Raw genomic sequence first — 20,696 nt, 5'->3', positions numbered from 1 at the left:
TTGAATATCCGCATTGCCAAGCTTGCCTTCCACGCCAAGGAAAGTCCCATCCGGACACGGGACGAAGTCTTCAATCTTGTATCTTCATAGTCCTGGAGTCCGGCTGAAGGTATAGTCCGGTTACCCGAACACCCCCTAATCCAGGACTCCCTCAGTGCACCTAAGAGGAACACCAGAAACATATCTGCTGCTGAAAAGAACAAGGCCCCAGTGCCTGATGTTGCTGAAGAAGAAGAAGGACAAGTTCTCAGGAAGCTCAAGCCCAAGATCCCAGACCACAATGATGCTCATCCTGTGGCTGAGGACATGAAAATTAGAAGAGAGTCAGGGCTGAGGAAGTGGAGAGCAGCAAATCCATATGCTTCAAGGAGAAGAACTGCTGTGGATTACAGGTTTCACACCAAGGAACAGCAGGATTTCTATGAGACAGTGCTGCTAGATAAGAAGCCCATAGTGTGTGACATGAGACGGGTTGACTGGGTATACATCAAGGAGAACGAAGAACACTATCCTGGAGTGTATGACAGCTTCAGTGCATGTGGAGTTGCAGACTTTGTTGGGTAAAAGCTCACAAAGTGGAATGAGGAGCTCATTATGCAATTCTACTCCATAGCACATTTCTATCCAGATGGCAGGATAGTGTGGATGTCAGAAAGAACTAGATATCAGTCTACATTTGCTGAATGGGCACAGCTGATCAATGCCCCAGAAGAGCAGGAAGATGACTTGGACATCTATGCCAAGAAGAAGATGGATCACAATTCCATGTCAAATATGTACAAGGAGATCCCAAACAAAGCACTTGATACCTTCAAGTTTGGCTCAGTGCACTTCCTTCTGTCAGGGCTACCCACTATCAACTGGATTCTAAGGCACACTCTCTTACCCAAGTCAGGTGATCACAAGATGATCTGAGGCCATGCAATAAACTTGCTTCACATATTTGATGTGCCACAAAAATTCAAGGTGATGAGCCTCATGGTAGAGACCATTAAGAGGACAGCAGCTGATCAGAAGAGGAGTTGTGGATATGCCCCACAAATTCAGGAGTTGATTAACTCAAATATGGGCACAGGCACATACCTGCTGGATAAGGAACACCTGCCATCCATCCAGACTTTGAGGACAATCAAGTTGTCATGAATGAGAATGAACCATCATCAGCACATGCTCAAGCAAAGAAGGAGATGGCAAAGATGGAGAAAGCTGCCAAGATGCCAACTCAAGAGGAGGCATCTGAGTACTTCTTGAAGAACAAGCAGGAGCAGCTCAGTTACCTGATAGCATCCACTCTGAGGATTGAGAAAGGATTGGCCACCCTGACTCAAAATTAAGAGAGCTTGGAAAGAATCATGGAACAAAAGTTCTATGACCTAGATGTGAAAGTAACTAAGATTCAGTCTGCCATGGAGAAACTGCAGGATGATATGCAAGAGAGGAAGGGCAAGACCACAACTGATGCATTTGCAAGAGTGCCCAGAGCTCAGAGATCGTCTGCAGTGCTAGTTCCTGACACTAGAGCCACCACTTCTGCACCAGCTATAGCCTCAGTTCCACCAGCTCCAGCTCGTACCCTAGCAGCTCCAACCACTTCTACTGAAGCTTTCGTCCTTGGCGTCATCCGGACTCCACCAACTAAAGACCAAGCCTGAGAGTCGTTTAGTGCTATGCATTTTCTATGAACTTTTTGGTAACTTGTTGCCAAAGGGGGAGAAAAATGTATAGATCATAGGCTTCGAGAGAGTGTGTTTGCATTTGTTCTCTCTTGTCTTCTTGGTTGAAACTTTATTTGCTTTTGAGTGCTTGAGATACTATGCCTTTATCTGTGAGACATTGATGATCATGTGTTTGATCATAAGCTACACTTAATACTTGTTGGATGTTACTATCAGTTTATCCTTATTTTGATCATTCACTTTGCTTGGTGATGAGTGCATGTATTTAATTCTTATCATTTTGAGCGCTCCACCAAGATGTATGTGACATGGAAGAGTAACCCATGATCCTAACTCATTGTGCATTTGCAGTCCAAAGCAAATCTTAAAATATGCACAAATTTAGGGGGAGCTCTTGCTTATCACATACTTCTCAAAGCGACGATATTTTTCATTCTTATTATCATTTGTCGAAGCTTTGATCTATATGTTGTCATCAATTACCAAAAAGGGGGAGATTGAAAGTGCAACTATCACCGGGTGGTTTTGGTAATTCCTAACAACATATAGCTCACTGAGCTAACATTATTCCAAGATGAATATTTCAGGAAAAGCTCAATGGATGGCATGGCATGGATGAGGAAAGTGGATCCCTCAAAATTATAAGGACAAAGGATTGGCTCAAACTTCAGGATCAAGACTCTACATTTTATATTTTAGTGATCCATGATCACATTGAGTCTATAGGAAAAGCCAATACTATTAAGAAGGGATGAGGTGTTGCTTAATGAGCCTCTTGCTTCATGTGCTTAGTGATATGCTCCAAAACCCTCAACTATCTTCCCACATCCACATTTGACCTAAACCAAAAGTCAAACTCGGCCCCACCGATTCTTTCTAGCCAACGCCACCGAGTTTCACATGTCATAGCCATTGCCACAAACCCTAGCAATTCGGTTTCACCGATAGGGATCTCGGTCTCACCGAGATGGGATTGCAATTTCTCTGTTTCCCTTCGTAAATTTTCGGTCTAACCGAAGTGAGCGATCGGTCCCACCGAGATTGCAATGTAAACTCACTGTCTCCTTTTCGTAACATTTCGGTCTCACTGAAAAGAGCGGATCGGTCCCACCGAGTTTACTTGACCAATCCTTGGTTAGCTTATTACCAAAATCGGTCCCACCGAGTTTGTGTAATCGGTCACACCGAGATTACGTTATGCCCAAACCCTAACCATATCGGTCCTACCGAGTTGCATCTCAGTCCCACCGAAAATCCTAAAGGTCACTAGGTTTGCTGAATCGGTCCGACCGAGTTTAACGATTCGGTCCCACTGAGTTTGGCAGATTGTGTGTAACGGTTAGATTTTGTGTGGAGGCTATATATACCCCTCCACCCACTCTTCATTCGAAGAGAGAGCTGTCGGCGTTCTGGGAACGGGGGTCCCCAGACTTGCCTGCATGCGGCCTGCGGCGTGGCTCAAAGGGGGGCCCAGCACGACCCATCTTCTTCAACACAGACCCAAGACCCTCGCGAGGGGCCAAGCCTCGTGGGGCGGACGACACGGAGCTTCCTCAGGCACGGCCTCATCAGGCTGGCTCGCGAGGAGGCGGAGAGATCAAGGCGGGGTACCTCATGAGGTGCCCATGACGCGAGCCATGACGACCAAGTGCGCCAGGTGGGCGCCAGCCCGCGCAGTGTCCTCCTTTCCTCTTTGGTGCAAAGGGGGCAAGCGCAGGCGAGAGCATCAAGCAAAGGCACCCGTTTCGGTGCAACGAGACCAAGACCAGTCCAACGGAAGGAAGGAAGTCATGGTGGAGCCCAAGCCAGCGTCACCACCAGAGCCTTTGGCAGGCGAGGACCAACTTTAGTCAGGATAAATGTACCAGATGTTCCCCTTCAAAATGGCCAATTGTTGGTGCCCTTCCCGCTCAATATTTGGGAAGAGGCCCAGGGCCTTTGCCTATAAATAGGACTAGCCACCCCCAGGGTAGAGAGAGGAGAATTAGAATTCGAAGGAGAATTGGAAAGGAACAGATCGATCGGCAATCAGATCGGAGAAAGAGAGAGAGAGAGAAGGGCGACTTAACTCCTCCTAGCTATTCATCACCCTAGCCAAGAACAGACCCTCGCGAAGCTGTTCTTCCTTGCATTGTTCATCATCATCAGCCCAAGAGGCAATCCACCACACCACCACACTAGAGTAGGGTATTACACCACATCGGTGGCCCGAACCAGTATAAACCCTGTGTCTCTTGTGTTGTTCTTCTTGTAGCTTAGATCCTTGCGAGGCGGAGGGGTACAGGTAGGTAGGAGGCGTAATCTCCACGCGCACCCCAGAGTTCGAACCTCAAGGGTCTGCCGGAACCCGAAATCCGACAAGAGCCATCAGAACACATCTACACTTCCAATACACATGTTCTGAGAGAGAACCACCTACACTTGTGTTGAGCTCAAGATATACCATTCCTACCATATGAATCTTTATCTCTAGCCTTCCCCAAGTTGCTTTCCACTCAAATCATCTTTCCATCAAATCCAAATCCTGTGAGAGAGAGTTGAGTGTTGGGGAGACTATCATTTGAAGCACAAGAGCAAGGAGTTCATTATCAACACACCATTTGTTACTTCTTGGAGAGTGGTGTCTCCTAGATTGGCTAGGTGTCACTTGGGAGCCTCCGACAAGATTGTGGAGTTGAACCAAAGAGTTTGTAAGGGCAAGGAGATCGCCTACTTCGTGAAGATCTACCGCTAGTGAGGCAAGTCCTTCGTGGGCGACGGCCGTGATGGAATAGACAAGGTAGCTTCTTCGTGGACCCTTCGTGGGTGGAGCCCTCCGTGGACTCGCGCAACTATTACCCTCCGTGGGTTGAAGTCTCCATCAACATGGATGTACGATAGCACCACCTATCGGAACCACGCCAAAAACATCCGTGTCTCCAATTGCGTTTGAATCCTCCAAACCCTTCCCTTTACATTCTTGCAAGTTGCATGCTTTACTTTTCGCTGCTCATATACTCTTTTTGCATGCTTGCTTGAATTGTGTGGAGATTGCTTGACTTGTGCTAAGATAGCTAAAATCTGCCAAGAACTAAAATTGGGAAAAGGCTAGATTTTTATTTGGTCAAGTAGTCTAATCAACCCCCCTCTAGACATACTTCCGATCCTACAGAACAGCATATCAACCCGAAGTCCAGCCCGCACCCCGTCGCTAGTCAAACAAAAACACCAAGGCCCGGGGCAACACGCAGGACCTGCGAGACGTATTGGAATATAAAGCAGGACATAAAAGATCGATCTACAGATCACGAGGGCGCCCCCCAACGCGCAACGACGACCATCGTGGCGGATATATTAACAAATCCGACCGGGCCAAAGATAGCAGACAAGACTCGTATGAACTGCGTCGTGATATAGCCCGGCATAGAGGTGCTGCACACCCCCTATGCTTCACCAATGAAGTAATGGATCATGAATTCCTAGAAGGGTTTAAACCCGTGAACATTGAATCATATGATGGCACTACAGACCCCGCGGTATGGATAGAGGACTTCTTCCTCCACATTCACATGGCCCGTGGAGATGATCTACACGCCATCAAGTATCTCCCGCTAAAACTCAAAGGGTCGGACCGGCATTGGCTGAATAGCTTGCCGGCAAATTCCATCGGAAGTTGGGAGAACCTGGCAGACGCATTCTTGGACAACTTCCAGGGCACTTATGTGTGACCACCGGATGCTGACGATTTAAGTCACATAACACAACAGCCCGGAGAGTCAGCCATGAAATTCTGGACTCGATTCCAAACTAAAAAGAACCAAATTGTCGAATGTCCGGATGCCGAAGCCCTAGTGCCTTTAAACATAACATCCATGACGAGTGGCTCGCCCGACATCTCGGCCAAGAAAAGCCAAAATCCATGGCAGCCCTCACGATGCTTATGACCCACTTCTGCATGGGCAAAGATAGCTGGTTCGCCCGTAGAAACAGCACAGCAAGCAAACCTGGCACATCAGAGGCCAGAGATAGCAACGTCAAACCCCGACGCAACAAACACAAGCGCCGCAAATATGGTGAAAACGCCGAAGATATGGAAGTTAATGCCGGATTTAGTGGCTCTAAGTCTGATCAGCGGAAAGGGCCACTCAAAAATAACAATTCGGGTCCATCCAGTCTGGACCGCATACTCGACCGCTAATGCCAAATTCATGGCACCCCAGGAATGTCAGCCACCCATACCAGCAGAGAATGATGGTTCTTCAAATAAGCCGGCAAGGCAGGCGCCAAAAACAGAGATGGGGAGTCTCAAGCGATGATGGCGACGAAGAGCCCAGACCACCAAGCACAGGAGGGCAAAAGAAATTTCCCCCGCAAATCCAAACAGTGAACGTGGTAAACAACACCCACATTCCCAACCAGGACTGGATGTGCACCCTTAGGGATGCCGGCTTAACGGAACTAGTCGTCCCACAATATAAGCTAGGGCCAGTCACCTTCAACTACACGGATCACCCGCTAACGCCAATCAGGGCAATCCAGTCGCACTAGTCCTCGACCCAATAATTGACGGGTTCCACCTCACACGAGTCCTTATGGACAGAGGTAGCAGTGTAAACCTGCTTTACCAGGACATAGTGCGCAAGATGGGCATCGATCATTCAGCGATCAAACCCACTAAAACCACTTTCAGAGGCGTTATACCAGGTGTGGAAGCCAGCTGTACAGGCTCCATCGCCCTTGAGGTAGTCTTCGGATCACCAGACAATTACTGTACCGAAGAGTTAATCTTCGAAATCGTCCCTTTCCGCAGTGATTATCAGGCACTGCTCGGACGAACTGCGTTCGCTCGATTCAACGTGGTGCCACATTATGCCTACCGTAAGCTCAAGATGCCCGGTCCACGCGGCGTCATCAAGGTTAATGGCAAGGCCAAACTTTACTTCGGCACCACCGAGTACACCGCTGCCTTAACAGCAGAAGCAACGAGCAGCACCTTGCAGCCGAACCTCGAGTCGACGGCCAGGCTCCCGGACACCGTCAAAGGACTCTGAACTACTTCGCGGCAGGATAGCCCGGCTCGTCCAGAGCTCAATTAAATACTCCGGCGAAGGCCAGGACAGGTCGTACATAGCGGCCCAACTGCTCTTCGGCACACAAACATTTCTTACATTTCCTTTGCAGGTTCACCTTTGCACCGACCAGGACGGGCGATATGGAGGCAACTCGAACGCGCGAGGGAATCCTTGGACATTCCCCGCGATGCCCATGCGACTATACTCCAGATCCTCACACAACTTCTTCCCCCTGGTCTCAGCAGGTTCCATAGTCATATTTCCATTTTATCACATTACCTGTACTCATACACATCGACGTACTATTCAAATACAACACGTGGATTCATATGACGCTTAACTGCTGTTATTTCTTATTAAATTCTTTTGTCAAGTGGCATCTGTACACTGCGATATGCCTTCAAATATGCCAGGGACTTCGTTTACCCATAATATGACAATAAAGTCTGAACACCTTTACGGAAGTTCGGCACCCCGAACCTATAGCATTATATGCATCAGCTCTGAATCATGTCTTGGGTCAATAGTTAGGTTTGCCCGGCTCCCATGTTTTGGTACCTTACGTTCCGCTATATCGGCTAAGGTAGCACTGGGAGAACTACTGCGATCGTGTCCCGGTTCTTCTGGACGAGCACCTCAGTAGAGAAAGCCGAAAACTGACTGTCATGATACGACGAGAGCTGGTCAGCTATTCGAGAGGTTGTAAAATCTTTAAGGATTTCTCCCGCATAATGCCATAACCAATGCAGCGTGCGATGGATCGGTTTTTCTTCCGATCAGGTGCTTATAGAGCCCCTCGTGCGGTCTTCCAGACACCAGGGGTTGCGCCTACCTTCCTAAAGCTCCTATGGCTAAGTGAGAGTGATAAATCCCTATAGTCCGATTGCCTAGTTCGTTGTGCTGAACACCTCCTTCGAAGGACCCAACACTGGGATAAAGAGTGATCAGGTTTATCTCGAACACCCCCGTACTTCTTACGTGGGGGCAGAAGCCGACGACTGGCTAACTCTCAGGATTAATATATAAAACGGCCACGCAGGAGGATAAAATTTTATATAACAGGAAATAAATAATATAAATGACCTTGTTCAAACATTACAAAGGACAACATGATTTGCATTCATGGAAATATAATGTTCTTGGTACATAGCTCCGCTGCAAGGTAGTATCCTTTCAGGACACTCTCATAATATAATTCGGGCTTGTGGTGCTCCTTCCCCTCTGGCGGTCCTTCCGTCATCAGATTTTCAGCATCCATCTTCCCCAAGTGCACCTTTGCACGGGCGAAGGCCATTCGCGCACCCTCTATATAGACCGACCGCTTGATGACGTCAAGTCGAGGGCAGGCACTCACCAGCCGCTTCACGAGCCCGAAGTAGCTGCTTGGAATCGGCTCGGCGGGCCATAGCTAGATAATCAAATCCTTCATGGCTAGTTCCGCCGCCTTATGCAGTTCGATTAGCTGTTTTAGTTGATCGGCAAAGGGCACCGGATAATTCGGTGCCAAATACTGCAACTAGAAGAGCTTATCCGCAGTGTTCCTTTCTTCGGCTTGGTAGAATTGGGCGGCATCCGATATACTTCGTGGCAGCTCCGCAAATACCCCTTGAGAAATTCGAATTCAAAATTAGAAAAATAATTTTCTCCTCAAATACTTGCTTTACATGGAAAAAGCCTTACCCGCTGTGATCTTCCTCACCTCTTGGATCTCCTGCAGGGCGCTTCGGGTTTCCCCCGGGCGTCGCTCGTGGCCTGATGAGCCTTGGTGAGTTCGGATTGCTTCCCCGTTAAACTCTGCTCCAAGGTCTCACATTTCTTCACAGCCTCTTGAAGCTCCTGCTCAGCTTCAATAACCCTGGCCTAGTGTTTCTCATGAAGAGCCTGCTCTGTGGCTTCCTTTTTCTCGGCCTCGGCCACAGCTTTCTTAAGAGCCTCGACTTCGGTCATCATACCTAGCGCAAATTATGAAACATATTTTATCATATTGAAAATTTGTTTGCAATAAATGCGAACAATCCTTGCGCATACCTTGTTTATCTCCCAACTGCATTTTCAACTGGCCAAGTTCTTCTTTGGCCCGCTCTAGACTTTGATTCAGACCGGAGACCTCTGCAGTATGAGAGGCAGCAGCTGCTACAAACGCCTGCTTATAAAAAAAGAGAGACAGATGTCATCAAGTGAGTCTTCCTGTGAACATAAATTTGATCCTCTGTCTAGTTCTTTTTTCACCGAATAGTGTATCAGGGGCTACTATCTATACCATGACACTCTTCGAAACCTCATAAAACATACGTCAAAACCTTTTATAAGGCGGATACAGGCTTCATTCAGTCCACTCTCAGTAGACTAAATATTCTCAATCACCGCACCCATAAGGGCATGGTGTTCATCGATGATGGAGGCGCTCTTCGGTGCCGCCAATAAAGCATCTGACACCTCTGTTTGGACAGAGGTTGCCGGTGGAACAGGAGTGCCCCCTCTAGCCGAGGGAGGCCGCCCGCTTGATTCTGGAGCCGTATTGGTCTCCGGAATTACATCCGGCTAGGAGTCGAATTCAAGATGGCATGCGCCATCAACTCCCATGGGAATATTCTCCCCCATGTGTTTGGCCCCCGAAGTTTGACCTCCAGGCGCCGCCTTCACGATCTTTTCCTCCCCTCCTTGGCCGGGGTCCTTCTGGGACGAAGCCTCGGTGTTATCCACCTGTTTGGGGGAAGGGGCCTTCAGGGGCGTCCCGCTCTCCATAGCATCCAAGCTCAGCAAATCCTCTGATGAGTATTGTTTGGTGCGGGACCTCGCCAGACTACAAAAAATATGGCTCAGGTTAGAATATTATGCCATGATGAGTCTGGACGCATAAACGTATTCGGACTTTATATACTCACGAGTTCACCAGGGGTTGGGCCCTGGGATCCCACGCCGGGCCGCTGTCGGCAGTGGAAGTGGGCTCTTCCGGAAGAGGAGCTTTTCCCCTTTTAGGCGACTCGGCCTCCAAGTCTGCAGAGGTCGTACTCTTTTTTCTCCCCCCCCCCCCCGGGGGATTCATCTTCCTCCTCCTCCTCGTCCTCTTAGGAGGCGGAACAGGCATTAGAACCTTCAGATATTGTGTCCGAAGTGCCGCGGCGACGAAGGCCGCCCCGGGTCTTTTTGGCGTCCTTCTCGGCCGTCTTCTTCGGCACCATGTAAGGCGCCGGGACCAGCATCTTCGTCAGAAGTGGGACGGCCGGTTCTTTGGGCAGCGGGGCCGGACAGTGGACCCGCTCCGCCTTCTTCGTCCAGCCCTAGGAGAAATGTGGAAAACACATTAAACATTTCCTTTGGGTTATGCGGATAAAATATATGATGACTTACCAAGCTTGCAGGGCGGGACAGTTGGTACCCGCGGTCCTCGGCTGAATCCGGCCATGATTTGCTGGACTTAAAAAGCACCTTCCAGATGTATTTGTGCGAGGAACCAAAGAGGACTCACAGGATTTGGTGCTTGGCCGGATCATATTCCCATAGATTGCAAGTCCGGTGTTGACAAGGCAGGATCCGGCGAACTAACATCACCTGGACTACATTGACAAGTTCGATGTTCTTGTCTTCCATGTCTTTAACGCATGTCTGGAGCACCGACAGTTTGTTGGATGAAGACCAGTTCAGGCCCTTCTTGACCCAGGATGTAAGCATGCAGAGGGGCTCCGGATCGAAACTCGGGAGTAGCGGCCCATTCCGTGCTGCGCGGCTCGGTGATGTAAAACCACTGCTGTTGCCACTCCTTGACGGAATCATTAAAGGTGCCTGTTGGCCATGTGACATTGGGCATCTTGCTCACCATAGCACCCCCGCACTCGGCATGCTCAGCGCCCACTACCTTGGGCTTCACATTAGAAATCTTCAGCCATAAGCCAAAATGTGGCGAGATGCGGAGAAAAGCCTCTCACACGATGCTGAATGTCGAGATGTTGAGGAAGGAATTGGGGGACAGATCGTGAAGATCGATCCCGTAATAATACATGATGTCGCGAACGAACGGGTGGAGGGGAAACCCTAGCCCATGGACAAAGTGAGGGAGGAATACAACCCTCTCATGGGGTTCCTGAGTAGGAACGATCTGTCCCACCGTCGGGAGACGGTGGCTGACTTTCTTGGCCAGATACCCGGCCTCCCGAAGCTTTTTGATATCCTTCTCCTGGAGGGTAGAGGCCATCCACTTGCCTCCTACTCCGGATCCGGACATTTTCAGAAGGCCTTTGTGGGCGGAGAAGATGAACGCTTGGGCGCCGGAGCTCGAGCGAAGGGGGATGGATCGAGAAGAAGAAAGCGTGGGTGCGAAAGGGAGTCCTTATCCCCTTATAAAGGCAGCAGGGATTCTGCGCCTCCCCACTTGCCTGGAAAACTCGCTAATTCCCCAAGCACCGTGATTGATGGCACAGTTGGGTTACCCACACCCGTATTGATGAGAATCCCATGATAAGGGAACACGATCTCTGCTTCAACAAGACGTGCCAATAAAACAACCTTGCAACACGTGCAGTGGCAGGCTGGAAAAACGGTTCGTCATGACCAGACCACGGCAGAACGTCACGCTATGATATTACCACCTCTTGAGCAATGCGTTGGTTTTCCCTTGAAGAGGAAAGGGTGATGCAGTAAAGTAGCGTAAGTATTTCCCTCAGTTTTTGAGAACTAAGGTATCAATCCAGTAGAAGGCCACCCACGAGTCCCTCACACCTACACAAACAAATAAATCCTCACAACCAACGCAATAAAGGGGTTGTCAATCCCTTCACGGTCACTTACAAGAGTGAGATCTGGTAGATATGAGAAGATAATATTTTTGGTATTTTTATGATAAAGATGCAAAGTAAAATAAAAGGCAATAAAAGTAACTAACTGTTGGAAGATTAATATGATGGAAAATAGACACGGGGGCCATAGGTTTCACTAGTGGCTTCTCTCGAGAGCATAAGTATTACGGTGGGTGAACAAATTACTATTGAGCAATTGACAGAATTGAGCATAGTTATGAGAATATCTAGGTATGATCATGTATATAGGCATCACGTATGAGACAAGTAGACCGACTCCTGCCTGCATCTACTACTATTACTCCACACATCGACCGCTATCCAGCATGCATCTAGAGTATTAAGTTCAGAAGAACAGAGTAACGCTTTAAGCAAGATGACATGATGTAGAGGGATAAACTCATGCAATATGATATAAACCCCATCTTGTTATCCTCAATGGCAACAATACAATACGTGCCTTGCTACCCCTACTGTCACTGGGAAAGGACACCGCAAGATTGAACCCAAAGCTAAGCGCTTCTCCCATTGCAAGAAAGATCAATCTAAGAGGCCAAACCACACTGATAATTCGAAGAGACTTGCAAAAGATAACCAATCATACATAAAAGAATTCAGAGAAGATTCAAATATTGTTCATAGATAAACTTGATCATAAACCCACAATTCATCGGTCTCAACAAACACACCGCAAAAGAAGATTACATCGAATAGATCTCCACAAGAGAGGGGGGGACATTGTATTGAGATCCAAAAAGAGAGAAGAAGCCATCTAGCTAATAACTATGGACCGGAAGGTCTGAGGTAAACTACTCACACATCATCGGAGAGGCTATGGTGTTGATGTAGAATCCCTCTTTGATCGATGCCCCCTCTGGCGGAGCTCCGGAAAAGGCCCCAAGATGGGATCTCATGGGTATAGAAGGTTGCGGTGGTGGAATTAGGTTTTTGGCTCCGTATCTGCTAGTTTGGGGGTACGTAGGTATATATAGGAGGAATAAGTACATCGATGGAGCAACGTGGGGCCCACGAGGGTGGAGGGCGCACCCAGGGGGGTAAGCGCGCCCCCCTACCTCGTGCCTTCCTGGTTGATGTCTTGACGTATGGTCTAAGTCCTCTGAATCACGTTCATTCCAAAAATCACGTTCCCGAAGGTTTCATTCCGTTTGGACTCTGTTTGATATTCTTTTTCTGCGGAACTCTGAAATAGGCAAAAAACAGCAATTCTGGGTTGGGCCTCCGGTTAATAGGTTAGTCCCACAAATAATATAAAAGTGTATAATAAAGCCCATTAATGTCCAAAACAGAATATAATATAGCATGGAACAATCAAATATTATAGATATGTTGGAGATGTATCAGCCGCTCCCCGGGCCTGGGATGGGGCACGGCGCGGTTCAGCCCCGCTGCTTGAAGATGGAGTCGTCGCACGGATCGCCCAATCGCCGGCAAGAACCAGTGGAGGAGCCCTTGGCATGGCCTCTGTGCCCCAGAGGTCACTCCGGAAGAAGGACACTGGGAGTGCAGGCCCGCGGCCCCCCAAGGATGGCCTCGGCTCATGTACGGACACCGCCTCGTGCGGAGCCGCTCGGCTTGGGTGGCCTACGATCGCAACCGGACCAGAGGCCTCCGGAGGTCGTGCTCCGGGAGGGCTCACCCCTGTGACGGAAGGGATTCTGTTGGGGATATTACTACTAGGCGTAAACCAGCCAGGTGGGCCGGGTTAACTTCATTAGTAGTTAAGTATGTTAAAGCCCAAGAAGGCAGATGAGGGCTTAAGACCCATAGTCGGTTTAAAGCCTATAGCCGTAAACCGGCATTGATATTTTAACTTGCATTGTAAGGTAGGAGTAAGTAGAGACCAAACCGGACACGTCTATGAGCCGGTGTTGGGACTCTGTAAACCGACGGGCGTCACCCATGTATATAAGGGGACAACCCGGCGGCGGTTCAAGGACAACAGATAACAACTCGAGACTTAGGCGAAGCTTGTTTGCTCCCTAGTCATCGAAACCCCATCAATTCCATCACAACTAGATGTAGGCTTTACCTTCATCGAAGGGGCCGAACTAGTATAAACTCTCTTGCGTCCTTGTGTCCGCTTTAACCCCTTCAAGCTAACCTGTCGCGATGGCTCCACGACTAAGTCCTTTCATGAGGACATCTGCCATGACAAAACCACGATAGTTGGCGCCCACCGTGGGGCTATCACACGATGGTTTCAAGTTCTTGGAGGGCAACTTCGAAGGACTCAAGGGCTACGCTGTGGGCCGGATGACCAAGAGTCGTCGCGGCAAGCTCTACATCGACGACGCCGGATGGGGCCCCGAGGCCGGCTCAATCGAGTACGGGTACTGGGTCCCCTTTGGTGGCATACACGTCTTCATTGGCAAGATCGGTGAACCGGGCCCTGAGCCGGACATCTGCACCGACCTCGTCGAGACGGCTCAGCATGCGCGATCTACCCAGGTTAAACCGGCCGTGAAGCGTGCCTTTGTGGGACTCATCCATGGAGGATATCATGAGGATGGATCAGAATCTGGTGGTGAGACCGTCATTTATTCCGGCGACGAGTCATCAACTGGGGGCTGTTCCGATGGCGACAGTATTCCAGACCCCTCCGATCTGCCAAACCGGGTCGGAATATTCATGGCCGGGACACAAGCAGCGATCCACTCTTCGACCGTAGCAGCAATGATCGCCGGATCAGGAACGGTGACGGCAGCCGGGGCAGGAGGCCTTGTGCACCCGCCGGCTCAAGTCTTATCTGATATGTTTGATACGTTGGCTACGCTCATGGCAGAGGTTAATCCGGTGGATCAGAACACCCACGACGCGGAAATTGCGAAAGTGAGGGATCAGATCACTCAAGCCAAGGCCGACCTAGCAGCTGAGAATGCCAGGATGACCGCAGAGCGGGCCGCTTTGGATGCGCAAGCTTATCGACTTATGCTAGATCAGAATGCATCCCATGAGGTCCTGAAGCGAAAATACCGGTCTCGTTTGCCTCAGGTTTTTGAAGCTAGAGATCTCTTCAACACCCCAGGAGCAGGAACCAGCAACCCGTCAGTGGTAAACCGGGCGGAGGCACCAGGGACGGGCGCGCCGGTTCACCCTCGCTTGATAGAGCCGCCTCATCGAAATGCTATTGTGCCTCAGGCTATCCCGACGCCTCTGGGTCACTATTCCAACCCAATGGACAACCTTGTTGCTGCTAGTGCACGGCTAGAGGCAATCCCAATTGAAGGTGATTCGCCGCAGGCGGTGGAAACGCACCGGGTTAACGAGCTTCTTCGGAAAGCTTTGATCCAGCAGGAAGCATACTCATACAGTCGTGACCGAATTCATTCCACCCCTCGTCCAAGCCAGAGCTATAGCAGGCGTATGGAGGAACCGGCTGTATCAAGTAATGCACGAAACCGTGAAGTACCCTATGGTAACAACCCGGCGGGTGGCGTTGGTGATGCCCAGGAAGTGGTGGACCGGGCCCGAGCGCGCAGGGAGGCCGAGTTAGCAGCGCAGTACGAGGCTCGCCAGCTCATGCCGATTCGTCCAACCACCTCGGTCGAGCCTGGCGTTTCTTCTAGTTCTTTGGGGCTGCCCTGTCTTGTCCCCGCTTTATGCAGTGTGCGCCTGCCCAAGGATTTCAAGGGCCCGCGCAAGGTGCCGAATTACACTGCTGATCAACCGCCAGAGACATGGATAGAGAGCTATGAGATGGCCATGGAGATGCTGGATGTGAGTGATGCGGCATGTGCGAAGTACTTCACCATGATGCTTGAAGGAACGACCCGTACTTGGTTAAAAAGCTTACCGGCCAACTCTATCAGCTCATGGGCCCAATTGCGAGCCCGGTTTATCCAGAACTTCAAGGATACATGTAAACAGCCCATGTCCATAGTGGATTTAGCAGCCTGTGTTCAGGAAGAAGGAGAGTCAATGACTCAGTGGGTGCGCCGGGTCTCGCAAATTTTGCACTCGTCGGACCGTATCAATGCCGACACGGCGGTTATAACCTTGGAAGGCAACTGCCGGTTTGGGCCCCTAAAATTGAAATTGGGACGAATGAAGCGCCATTGCAATGATATAGGGACCCTCATGGCTGCGTTAGTGAAGTATGCTGATTCTGATAGTACCAAGGATCCCGAGTCTGATGATGATAAGACAGGGAAGCGAAAGAAGAACGGCAATTCCAAGGGGCAGCAGCATAACCCGGCAGGTCATGGAAACGGAGGCAAGCGCAAAGCGGGTGGCAACATGGACTTTGTGGCTAATACCAATGCACAGGACAAGGGACAGCGACGTAAGGGTAAACCGCCGAATCGCGGTGGAGCGCCTAATCCCAATCCGGACCACCTGTCTTATCTGTTAAACCAGCCTTGTCCAAAGCATGGGATGAAGGAGGTGCCAGCCAACCACCTTTGGAAGGATTGTTACATTATGCAGGAGTTCAAGAACTCTAACGCTTTCCGTTATGACCACTGATCAGGTGGTGGCTCAGGGTCCGGGCCGGGTTACGGTGGAGGAAATTCCGGTTTAGGATTTAATGATAACCAGGGTGGACATAATAACCAAGGTCATCAGAATAGCCAGGGGGTTATAATCAGCAGCAGCAGCAGCAGCAGTCGGGTTACCAGAGTCACCCGAAGCAGTTGAATAGTGGGCAGTATCATGTCTTCACCATTAGCTTGGTCAAGCGAGATCAGAAGCTTCATAAGCGAGCAGTAAACTCTGTTGAACCGGCCGTGCCTCGTTATCTACGATGGTCTGAACAGCCAATATTATGGAGTAGAGAGGATCACCCTCCCCGGGTTGATAATCCAGGTCAGCTAGCATTGGTGGTGGCACCTCAGGTGGGAGGTTATAAGTTCACCAAGGTACTCATGGATGGAGGAAGTAGCATTAATATCTTATACTATGGGACCTTCCGTCGTATGGGATTAACAGATAAAAGTCTTAAACCGTCCAATACGGTATTCCACGGTGTGGTACCTGGTAAGTCAGCATATCCTGTTGGCAAGATAGCTTTGGAAGTGGCCTTTGGAGATGATCATGATTCCAGCTCAAGATGCCGGGTCACAAAGGGACGATAACGGTTCATGGAAGCCGTAAGATTGCTTTGGAATGTGAAGAAGGTGATGCTGCCTACGCAGAATCGGTTTGTGCCATGGAGGAGCTGAAGTATTACAAAGACAATGTTGATCCGGTAGACATGACTCCATTGAAGAAGCCAACTACGGAGCATGATACGGCCCTGAAGTTTAAATCGGCCGCTGAGACTAAGCTTGTTGACTTCGTAACTGGCGATTCGTCCAAGCAGTTTAGCATCAGTACCAATTTGGATCCGAAATAGGAAAGCGCGCTTATCGAGTTCATCCGTGAGAATCGGGACATTTTTGTATGGAAGCCTTCTGACATGCCAGGTGTACCGAGGCAACTCGCTGAGAACACTCTTAATGTGGATCCTAAGTACAAACCGGTGAAACAGTTCCTCCACCGGTTTAACCAAGAAAGGCACAAAGCTATTGGAGAAGAAGTAGCCAGGCTCTTAGCGGCTGGCTTTATTGTTGAGGTTTTTCATCCTGAATGGCTGGCTAATCCGGTGCTGGTCCTTAAGAAAAACGGCACCTGGCGCATGTGTGTGGATTACACAGATCTTAACAAGGCTTGTCCAGCAGATCCTTTTGCCCTCCCTCGTATTGATCAAATTATTCATGCTACAGCGGGTTGTGAGCGTTTGAGTTTTCTGGATGCATATTCTGGTAATCATCAGATCAAGATGGCGGTTAAGGACCAGGAGAAGACGGCGTTCATAACTCCCTTTGGAGCCTTCTGCTATGTATCTATGCCCTTTGGGCTCAAGAGTGCCCGGGCAACTTACCAACGGTGTGTATAGAATTGCCTTCATAAACAGATCGGCCGGAATGTACATGCCTATGTGGATGACATTGTGGTTAAGTGAAGGGAGAAGGAGACTCTAGTTGATGATTTTAAGGAGACCTTTGATAACCTGAGGACGTACAAGATGATGCTCAACCCAGCCAAGTGTGTCTTTGGTGTACCGGTTGGCAAGTTACTATGTTTTCTGGTGTCCAATAGGGGAATTGAGGCTAATCCGGAGAAGATCACAACAATCACCTCCCTGGCTAAACCGAAGTGTATCAATGATGTTCAATGATTGGCAGGCCGGATTGCCGTGTTAAGCCGGTTTATCAGCCGCCTCGGTGAGAAGGCGATCCCTTTATATCAGATGTTGAAGAAAATGGATCAATTTGTCTGGAGTTCTGCCGCTGACCAAGCGTTGGAGGACTTAAAGCGGCAGTTGGCCAATCCGCCTATGCTCGCCGCACCAATTGACAAGGAGCCATTGCTGTTATTTGTTGCCGCCAATGCTCGCGCAGTCAGTGTGGCTATCATGGTGGAGCGAAAGGAGACAGGCAAGGAGCATCTGGTTCAGCGTCCGGTTTACTATATCAGCGAAGTGCTCATTGAATCCAAGCAAAGGTATCCGCATTGGCAGAAGCTGGTGTATGGAGTTTTTATGGCAAGCCGGAAGCTTAAGCAGTATTTCCAAGGACACCCCATCACAATGGTCAGTTCTGCTCCCTTGGGAGATATAATCCAGAACCGGGAAATGACTGGGCGGATTGCCAAGTGGGCTATAGAGCTTGGGCCGCACGGATTGAAATATGTGCCTCGGACGGCGGTCAAGTCCCAAGCACTTGTCTATTTCATCAATGATTGGACAGAACTGCAAACACCTGAAGAGAAGCCGGATCACACATATTGGACTATCCATTTTGATGGGTCCAGGCAATTGGAGGGCTCGGGGGCTGGAGTCGTATTAACTTCCCCACGAGGTGATAAGTTTTGCTACATTCTCCGTTTAATGTTCCCTTGTACTAACAATTCAGCTGAGTATGAAGCATTACTCCATGGTCTCCGGATGGCTAAGGAGATGAATCTAAGCCGAGTTAAGTGCTTCAGTGACTCGGACCTGGTGGCTCAGCAGGTGTCTGGTACTTGAGATTCCAAGGACCCACTCATGGCAGCATATCGTTGTGAGGTGGATGTGGTTGCAGGTCACTTCAAGGGTTATCAGGTGGACCACGTGGACCGCCGAAAGAATGAAGCAACGGACACTTTAAGCCGGCTGGGCTCTCAACGCAAACTGGTCCCGCCCAATGTTTTCCTAGACGTACTGCACAACCTGTCGGTCAAGCTCCCTGGTGAAGAGGATCTGGCTATTCCTGATCCGGAGGCTCAATTGGTGGCAGCTCTTCATATCATTCCGGATTGGACGCTTCCTTACCTTGCGTATTTGAACCGGGGCGAGTTACCAGAGGATGAGACTCTGGCCCGGCAGATAATCCGGCGGTCCAAGTCCATGACTATTGTCAATGGTGAGTTGCAACATTGTTGTGTGTCAAGGGCGTTTCAACGCTGTGTGTCCCCTGAGGAGGGCTGTTAAATCTTGCGTGAGATCCACGAAGGAGATTGTGGTCACCACGCCGGTTCAAAATCTTTGGTGGCTAAAGCGTTTCACCACGGCTTCTATTGGTTGACTGCTCATGCTGATGCAGAAGATCTGGTCAGACAATGTGACGGTTGCCAAAAGTTCTCAAGACGTGCTCATGTGCCGGCTCAAGAATTGAGAATGATTCCAATCACTTGGCCGTTTGCGACTTGGGGGCTGGATATGGTTGGACCTTTCAAAAGGTCCAAAGACAAGAAGACCCACCTCTTGGTGGCAGTTGACAAATTTACAAAGTGGGTGGAAGCAGAACCCGTTAGCAAGTGTGATGCAGCCACGGCAGTTCAATTCATCAAGAAGGTGATTTTCCTGTTTGGTTTTCCACACAGCATCATCACTGATAATGGTACCAACTTGTCCAAGGGTGCTATGAAGGAGTTCTGTCAACGTGAGCACATCCGGCTTGACGTTTCATAGTGGCTCACCCCCAGTCCAATGGTCAAGCAGAGAGGGCTAATCAAGAGATCTTGCGAGGCATGAAGCCCCGGCTTATGGTTCCCTTGCAATGAACGCCGGGTTGTTGGATCGAAGAGTTACCATCTGTGTTATGGAGCATCAACACCACGCCCAACAAATCGACAGGATATACGCCGTTCTTCATGGTCTATAGAGAGGAGGCGGTTCTCCCCAGCGACATCCGTCATGATTCACCTCGTGTACCGGCTTATGTTGAAGCGGACAACGAGGTAGCACGGCAAGATGCTTTGGACTTGTTGGATGAAGAGCGAGACATAGCGGCCGCCCGTTCGGTGATTTACCAGCAAGATCTTCGTCGTTATCACAGTCGCCGAGTAAGAACCAGAACCTTTCAAGAAGGAGATTTGGTGCTTCGGCTCATCCAAGACCAGACTGATATGCATAAGTTATCCCCACCTTGGGAGGGACCTTTCATGGTCAGCAAGAATCTGCACAACGGCTCATACTATCTGATCGATATTCGAGAACATAAAGACTCACGTACATCAGAGGAGGAGACCAACAGGCCGTGGAACATAGCTCATCTTCGGCCTTACTATACCTGAGCCATTGGCTCTACTTATGTACATATTATGACAATGTATATATTATGATTAATGCAATAAACCGGAGCCTCAGCTAAAGCGGGGTATCTGTTTCTTTTCACATCCTATGTGGTTACACGGAGTTGTTCTGTTTTAAAGCGGCCTCCGGTTTACCCCTTGAATTAGCTTTTCAAAGCTTCATGTTATATCACTTGGGGGCTTGGTCGTATCCGAACCAATGCAACACGTTTTGATAGGCGAAAGCCACCAGATCACTTGGGGACTTGGTCATGTCTGAACCAGTCACGCCTCTTGGTCGGCCTAAGGCACAAAATCACTTGGGGGCTTGGTCGAACCCGAACCATTGCCACGCCTCTTGATCAGTATAATGCCACTGTTTCATTTGGGGACCTGGCTGACTTGAACCATAGCTATGCCTATCGGGGGCTTGGTCGTGTCCGACTATGGTAACGCCACTTGATCGGCTCAATAGCCTCTTTTTGCAAACGGTTTTATCATTACCTTTGCTTGAAATTTTCTTTGATAAATATTTCTTTTGTTGTGTTTTTAAACCGACCAAGTTTTTAAACCAGTTCAACTGTCAATTGACGGAACATGGTCCACTTTTAATCCAGAGACTA

The sequence above is a fragment of the Triticum dicoccoides genome, chromosome 5A, assembly GCF_002162155.2.
Source record: "Triticum dicoccoides isolate Atlit2015 ecotype Zavitan chromosome 5A, WEW_v2.0, whole genome shotgun sequence".
Lineage (NCBI taxonomy): Eukaryota > Viridiplantae > Streptophyta > Magnoliopsida > Poales > Poaceae > Triticum > Triticum dicoccoides.
This window is presented reverse-complemented; position numbering follows the sequence as displayed.